The sequence below is a fragment of the Octopus bimaculoides genome, chromosome 3 (assembly GCF_001194135.2).
Source record: "Octopus bimaculoides isolate UCB-OBI-ISO-001 chromosome 3, ASM119413v2, whole genome shotgun sequence".
NCBI lineage: Eukaryota > Metazoa > Mollusca > Cephalopoda > Octopoda > Octopodidae > Octopus > Octopus bimaculoides.
In genome coordinates, this window is record NC_068983.1 from 29,124,554 (window position 1) to 29,133,194 (window position 8,641).

Sequence of the window (8,641 nt, forward strand, 5' to 3'; positions counted from 1 at the left end):
CTCTCTCTCTCTCTCTCTCTCTCTTTCTTTCTTTCTATCCATCTATCTCTCTATTTTTATCTTTATCTATCTAGCTATCTATCTACTTCTATCTCTCCAGTTGACTACATATACTTTCCTTCTTTCCTATTCTTTACTTTCATTTATCTCTCTCTGTCTCTCTGTCTGTCTGTCTGTCTGTCTCTCTCTCTCTCTCTCTCTCTCTCTCTCTCTCTCTCTCTCTCTCTCTTTCACTCTTTCTGTCTCCCACACTCTCCCCCTCATTCTCCTACTTCCTTTCTTTCACTTCTTCTTTACTCTCTCCTGTTTGCCTACCTGCTTTTCTCTTTCTTTCTTTTCTCTTTCTTTCTTTTCTATTTTTACTCTGATCACTCCAATCTTTTTAACTCCACTTCCATCCATTTTCATCCTTTCTCACCCTCCTTTTATCCTGGTTTCTGTTTTTTTTCCCCCCATTTTTCCATCATCTCCCTGCCCCTGAGAATTTAGCATGAACAGCTAAAAAAGTCAACCAAACTCTAATGAAAAGCACAAAACAAAACAGCTATGTTATGCCATGTGATGTGTCTAAAAAAATGACTAATAGAAATTTCCTCTGATTACAACAACTCAACCAAATTTGTTGAGTGAAAACATAATCTAAATCCTTCTTTGTATCAAATTTTCTAAAGTGACATCGACATTTGATAATTATTAGCGTCAATAGTTAGCAAAACCAAATGTTGCTGTTATGATAATTGCATGGAACAAAGTTCTGAGACCAAATAATCAGTTTCTAATCCAGCATGTCTTTGTACAATTAATTCCAAACTTAATATTTCCTTTTCATATTAAGAATGCTTTCAAACAAAGAGAAATTGATGTCTTGACTTGATAACATTTCCAAAGAGGTAAAAATATGGGTTATATAATAATAAATATCCTTATGAGATTTTGATGGGTTTCCATGAAAGGGTTGGGGAATCAATTTAAGTTGTTGTTGTTGTTATTGTTGTTGCTGCTGCTACTGTTACTGTTACTGCTTTTGTTGTTCTTGCTTGTGTTGAACCCCAAGCTACTTCTGATCGTGGAGACGCAATGGCCCAGTGGTTAGGGCAGCGGACTCATGGTCGGAGGATCGCGGTTTCGATTCCCAGACCGGGCGTTGTGTGTGTTTATTGAGCGAAAATACCAAAAGCTCCACGAGGTTCCGGCAGGGGATGGTGGCGAACCCTGCTGTACTCTTCCACCACAACTTTCTCTCACTCTTACTTCCTCTTTCTGTTGTGCCTGTAATTCAAAGGGCCAGCCTTGTCACACTGTGTCATGCTGAATATACCTGAGAACTACATTAAGGGTACACGTGTCTGTGGAGTGCTCAGCCACTTGCATGTTTATTTCACGAGCAGGCTATTCCGTTGATCGGATCAACTGGAACCCTCGACGTCGTAAGTAACGGAGTGCCAACAACAACAACTTCTGATCACCAAATCTTTGCTCGGAAGCATGCTGCATTCAAACACACATTTAACAAGCTACATCTTAGGGGAATTTCCCAAACCACAAAGAGCCTTAAAATAATTAAAAAGCATATATGTTTCCATTAATCTTTTGTCTTTCATTCTTGGCTTGTTTCAGTTATTGGACCACGACCATGCTGAAGCACTGCTTTGAAGGGTCTAGTCATACAAACCAACCCCAGAACCTATTATTTTTAACTCTGGTACTTATTCTACAGGTTTCTTTTGCCAAACTACTAAGTTATTCCATGTAAACAAACCAACACCAGTTGTTGAGAAATTGGAGAGGGACAAACACAATTTACATACACATATATACATACGCATACACACACACACACACACACACACACACACACACACACACATATATGTATATGACTGTCTGCTGTCAACTGCTGACTGTCAATTGCCAAATGTCAACTGCTGACTGTCAACTTCCAACTGTCAACTCTGACAGTTCTTTATTTTATTGAAATGGGTCAGTCCACTTTTAGTCGCGCGGGGATGGTGAGGATCCTTCCACAACAGTTCTTGAGCAAAACACTTCATTTCACATTACTGAAATAGTTACCCTTTCAATCAGTGGGGAATGTTGGCCTACTGGCCTAACCAGCAAGGTGGTGTCGTTCGAAGGCAAAAAAAAATGATGCAAAGTACATTGTGACCAGCAATGTGTAACAACATCTGATATTCTGGTCAGTCTTGTGATCACACACTCATGTGATGTCAGCATTGATCATATAGGCCTAAGCTCACAGGGTATATAGCTATGATCATCTTGCTTTAGTTTTGGGAATAATATCTTCCAGACTACCTTATTCAGTTTTACATTTTTTATGACAGTAAGATGTGATTTGAAGAAAATTTGGCTGTTTTTTAACAGATTGGGCCACTACACTAAGCTTCCTCATTGATTCATTACATTGATTTCAATATTTGGCTCAAGGCCAGCAATTTTAGGGACGGGGTAAGTCAATTACATCGACCCCAGTGATCAATGGTATGTATTTTATCATCCTAAGAAGATGAAAGATAGAGTTGAACTTGACATGATTTGAACTCAGAACATAAGGATGTACGAAATGCCACAAAGCATTTGTCCAATATGATATTGATTCTGCCTGCTCACTGCTTTTCATTAGTTCATTATATTAAAAGTATTATATTAAAAGTACTCAGTTGGCCAGAGACACCTACAGAATATCATGTGACTTTAGCAAAAATTCTATTTGGATTTCAAAATATATTACTTAATAAATTGCAGAAAAGAATTTTTAAAAATTAATTTTCATTTTTACCAAAGCAAAATTAAAATTACTAACAGCAAAATTTATTGGTGTAAATATTTTTAAATGAAGATACATTTCTACTTCTGATGGATTTTTATTAAAATATTTCATGTTATACAAATTATATCATGGTTAATTTCATCTAGGCTATATTCAGTAATTATAATGAATTTCACATTGAATTTGCTAATCTCTATTTTATTCTTATTCTCACTGCTAAACGTTATTCTTTATTTGCCACTTTATTAAATATCATTTTTACAGTTTCTCTGAGGAGGTTTCTGTGTTGTATGTGTGTGTGTGTTACATTGTATGTTTCATTTTATTAAATATTGTTTAAATCAGTTGCTAACATCATAATAATATTTTTTACAGATTCCAGAGAAATTTACCCGGAAGATATGAAGATGCAAGAACCAATACAAAATGAGCTATCACCTACAGAAACATAACAGGGATGAAATATCCTCTCAAAAATATTAACTAAATGTTAACTAAAAAATATGAATGTAATAAAAATTAAAATATTAAAATTCCAATTCCTTTTCAAAATTCCTCCTTTCATTAAGAAAATAATTAATCTGGTGTCAGAAGTATATATTACAGGATAAATGATTCTTCTCCAATAAGAGTAAAATTTGACCATGCATTGTTATGTATCAGTAATCTGACAGGGTGGACTAAATTAGCAACTCATAGCTTGTTTTTTAATCACAACTCACACTTAATTGAGCAGACTTATAAGTGAAAGATTTTCTGACCTTGAGCATTCCATCTTTTGTTTTAAAACAGTCTATTGAAGACTACATTATCTAATAAGACTTTTCTTTTTCTTATTTTTTTTTTATGTTAGGGTACATGTTGAAGAAAATTTGGCTGCTATTTCTAGTGAGCTGAGTGACCACAGAAAGATTGCCCTTCATTGGCTTGTAAATTTTGTGTTGATATTTGGTTCAATTGTCTCATTGAGGATCCCTTTCTTTATATGACTTACAGGAGAAAGGACCTCAAAGACCTGGAGGGAAAAAGTAAAGTTATCCTTAGACCAGAGACTCTGCCTGAATATTTGCAACAAAGTAGATATCATTAAAGGCATCAAGGGTCAGGTGATGTTAAACCAGGTTGCGGATTAATTCATTTGTGCATTCCCTAATTCACATAATTGTAGAGAATCAATAGAGTATCTGGTAATCTTATCTGCAACGCATAGTGTTCTATACATAGATTTCTTTCATTCACAAACAACACTGAATAGAAAGTTGAACACCAGCTTCATGAGCTTGTGAAAACATCATTTATCATGCAAGTTCATATATATAATCAATAATAATTATATTCTCTCATGTTGAGTCAGGTCTAAGAAATCTCATTTTCTTTTCATGCTCAGAGTCTCAGAACAATAGCAGTAATATAGCACATAACAATGAAGCCATTTCTTTACTTACCAATCTGAATCTAACAACTTTTGGTAGCAACGAAGAATTTGAAATGTTTCTAAACATGTTGCTCAGCAAAGAAAACTTTGGTTGAGATCAAAATACAAAAGCTTGATGGATTATCTTGAAACCAGATAAGACAATTAAGAAAACTAATGTAGACAGAACTTTGATAGAGATAAAGAAAGGAAATAACATGCTTTCTATTACAGTTTATATAAATCTTATGAAAATAATTTTTCAATGCTAACTATTCATTCCAGAATATTCTAACTCTATGTGAAAATATCATTGCTACTTCAATACTGGAAAATGGAAAAATTCTAATGGACTAATGAATTAGTCTTTAATCTAAATTGTAGTTCTGGTCAACAAATTTTTTGCTTTGAATAAAATTTCCTGATAACCATTAATAGTCAAGGAAACCAAGCTGTCTTTACAAAACTACCAACTGCCTTTATACGTATATGTATTGACAATTAACGGAAATAGATGTTCAGTCAATTGCATAAACATTACTGTATCTTTCAAGATGTTTTGATAGACAGAAAAAAATTGAAAAAAAAAGACATCAAATAAAATAAAAATATAATCAGAAAATGAAAATTTGTGAATATTGGTCTGTCCTTGTTAGCTTGTCATTTATATACCCCTTACAATATATTTTTGTTTAAAGATTTCTATATTATACACACACACACACACACACACACACACAACAACAACAACAACAACAACAACAACAACATGTATGTACACATACAGTCATATATAATAATAATAATAATAATAATAATAATAATCCATTGATGGAATTTATAAATATTTTAATGCATCAGTACGAGTGTTTCCACTAATCACATGTTTCTAAAGATCGAAGTCTGTATTCCTGGGATGATTGCAGTAGTCTGTAGTATCCACGGACCTCAGGTGGACCACGTTCATGTGTTCATTTCGTTGGGTGATATGACATTAACAGAAGGCATGAACATGGTCTACTCGATGTCCATGGATACTACATACTGTACTGTAGTGACTTTCATGTGTTTCCCAAAGACACTAACAACTAAAGGGAAATAATTCTAATAAGGTAATCAAAACTGGGTTGCAAATTCATTTAGATTGAAGCAAACTTATGCTTGACAACATTCAGCATAACCTACTTTAATTATAACAAGTTTGGTGAATGCCTTTTAATTGATTTTAACAAGATCCACTGTCTTCACAATAATATGAATTAGAACAAAACACAATAAAAATTTGCTAGCGATATTCCCAGGAAGACATGGGATGAGGTAGTGAAGGCATCACCTTCAAATGATGGACCTCACAAAGGCAATGACAGGAGACCGAAATCTTTGGAGATATGGTGTTATTGAGAAGACCCAGCAACTAAAGTGAGATCGAAGCCTTGGCCAATGCCATTGTTGCATGTCTGGCCCATTTAAGAGTTCCCTTGATGCAACAGGTGACATGATAGACCTGTTGAGTCGAGTAAAACCAAAATCACAGCTGTGGCCAGTAACCCCTGACTGGCTCCCATTCTGGTGGCATGTAAAATGCATCATCCGAATATGGTCGATGCCAGTGTCCCCTGACTGACTGACTCCCATGTCGGTGGCATGTAAAAAGCACCCTCTGAACGTGGTCAACGCCAGGTCTGCCTGACTGGCTCCCATGCAGGTGGCATGTAAAAAGCACTATCCACGCATGACTAATGCCAGGCTTGCATGACCCCTGTTGTACTCTTTTGCCTCAACTTTCTCTCACTCTTTCTTCCTGTTTCTTGAGTAACACTGCGATGGACTGGCATCCCGTCCAGCTGGGGGGAAACACATACGCCATAGAAACCGGGCCCATGAGCCTGGTTAGGCTTTAAAAGGGTGCATAATAATAAATAATATATATATATATAAATCTCTGTCAATTCTCCAGGAGTGATAAACTACAGGACTCAATACAAATGTAGAGTATTCTTCAACACAACGTAACTAGAAGATTCCAATTTCCTGGACTCCAAGTTGCTTGTTTTTGATCATCAGCTGGTAGATTGAGCTTGGGTTTCTTTTGAATATCCACTGTGTGAATATTTTTTGAAATATGAATTGAAAGATTGAAGTAAACACTTACTGGTGTGTCTGTGTATGTCTGTGTGTGCATGTGTGCATCTGTGTGAGTGTGCATCTGTGTATGTGTGAGCATTGTGTGTGTGTATGCATCTGTGTATGTATGTGTGTGCATGTGTGTGTGTGTGCGTGTGTGTGTGCATGCATGCACATCTGTGTGGAGGTATGATGAATATGTTAGGATGTTGATATTTCTTGCTGTGACTGCTTGAGTGAACCAATGATGATGTTCACATTCCTTGTTGACATTATGAAGAATTTCTCTGCACTTTTAAAGATCTCTGGAAAAAAATCTCTAACTTAAAACACTGGTAACCGATGGAGACAAGAACATCAACCTGTAAAAACCTCACCTCAGATAAAGTGTAAAGGGCAAAAAACACCTTCAGACATGAATGACCATGGGATTACACCTTGAAAGTTCCCCTCCAATGTACAAGTCCAGGCAGGGTTGTTTATGGAAGACCAGCCGACGTCCATGCATACCAGTCTCCCCTCTCCACACCACATGTTGTCCAAGAAAAAGGCAAAGGCTGATACTAGAGGGATGTTGCAACTCATTTCTACAGCTGAGTGAACTGAAGCAACATGAAATAAAGTGTCTTGCTCAAGAACACAACACACAACCCAGTTCAAGAATTGAAACCACTACCTCATGATTGCGAGCCTGATGCTCTAACCACTGAGCCATGCATCTAACCCATGCTAGTTGGGAAAAAATGGAAATCAAACAAATCATTGTGTGTGTCTCTGTGTGTGTGTGTGTGTGTGCATGTGTGTGTGTGTGTGTGTACATGCATATGCAAAAGGAGACATGGTTGGCGATTCCTTCATTTTGACATATGTGAGATTGGTCAGACAATATATGGAAAAATACATTTATGCAATACAAACCTAGTCTCTTGTAATTATTGTCTTGTGTGTTGCAGCCAGCTGTCAAAGCATGTCACATGTTCAGCTTACAGAAGCAGAATCTGGTCTAGTACTAAATATTTTCACATGTCCTTGATTGATGTCATATTTTCTGAGTTCTTTAACTCAGTTCCAAATTCTTTTTTAACATGTCAACTAATGTCATAATGTTACAGGTGTATATATTATATAATATGTGATGTGTGTATGCGTGTGTATGTGTGTCTGCATGTGCATGTGTGTTTGTGTGTGTGTGTGTGTGTGTGTGATTCTTGTGTATGACTACAATGTTAGATGGTAGTGAGATGTAGACTGAATGATGCAGAGGACATCTGAATACTAGAGAGAAATGAAACTAATATGCTGTGTTGGATGTGCAGTGTCATTGTGCATATGCAACAAAGTGCTAATGTACTGTATAATGATGAATTAGATGTAGTGTGCAAGGGAGGAGATGGTGCTGTTTTGGTCAAGGATGCATATGAATGAGGATAGTTACATAAGGAAATGTCGGTCACTGAAAGTGGATGGAACTGGTGGAGAGATAAATTCATGTAAACACGGAACATACAAGGGGTGGGGTATCAAAAAAGTTCTTGGACTAGTTCTGTAGCATGCCAACAGATGGCAGTACACAGTTGCATACACAGTAAGAGCAAGCAGTGACCTTCATGAGGCAGTGTGCCAGGAAACATCACAGTGTTTACTTCACAAGTTGTGAAATTTGTGTTTTTATGATCACATGTATGGTGTAGTCTGCGATTTTTGTTATGGACAGGAAGTTGGAACAAAGAGCCAAAGGGAAATTTTGCATTAAACTTGGGGAGTTTACTGCAGAGATATTGAGCAAGCTTCAATAAGCTTACAGCACCAAGGCAATGGGTCGCATGCAATGTCTCAAGTAGCATGGGTGCACAACAGAGCCACAGCTTAATCAAGAGCATACTCATCGTTTTTTCGACATCCATGGCATTGTGTATTGAGAATTCAACACCCACCCCAGGGCCAGACCATCAGTTGAGACTTCTACTGCAATGTTTTGAAGTGTTTGAAGGAGGACATTCTGTGAAAGCGACCAGATCCATGGATTGCAAAGAACTGGATTCTTCACAACAACAATATACCCTGTCACAGAGCTCTCCTTATTCATGATATCAGTTCCACACCTGACCCACCCTATTTGCCAAGAAGAAAATGCAGCTCAAAGGTTTCCATTTACCAAATCCACTCACAAGGCTTTGGTTAGCCCGAGGCTATAGTAGAAGACATTTGCCCAAGGTGGTGCCATGTAGTGGAACTGAACCCAGAACTATGTGGTTGGTAAGCAAGCTACTTACCACACAGCCAATCCAGCGCCTATATATATATATATATAT

The 8,641-nt window shown here is 36.9% G+C and overlaps 1 long non-coding RNA gene across 4 annotated transcripts in view; it reads left to right on the forward strand.

Annotated features, from left to right (window-relative positions):
• Positions 1-4,841, forward strand: part of LOC106876728 (uncharacterized) — a 363,609-nt gene extending 358,768 nt beyond the window's left edge. For 2 of the 4 annotated variants that reach the window (XR_008263626.1, XR_008263625.1), the window contains 2 exons: positions 1,618-1,702; positions 3,167-4,841. This is a non-coding gene — a long non-coding RNA (uncharacterized LOC106876728). The remainder of the gene's footprint in view (positions 1-1,617; positions 1,703-3,166) is intronic. The other 2 variants (XR_001410288.2, XR_001410287.2) reach the window with 1 other exon arrangement.
• The last annotated feature ends 3,800 nt before the right edge of the window (positions 4,842-8,641 follow it).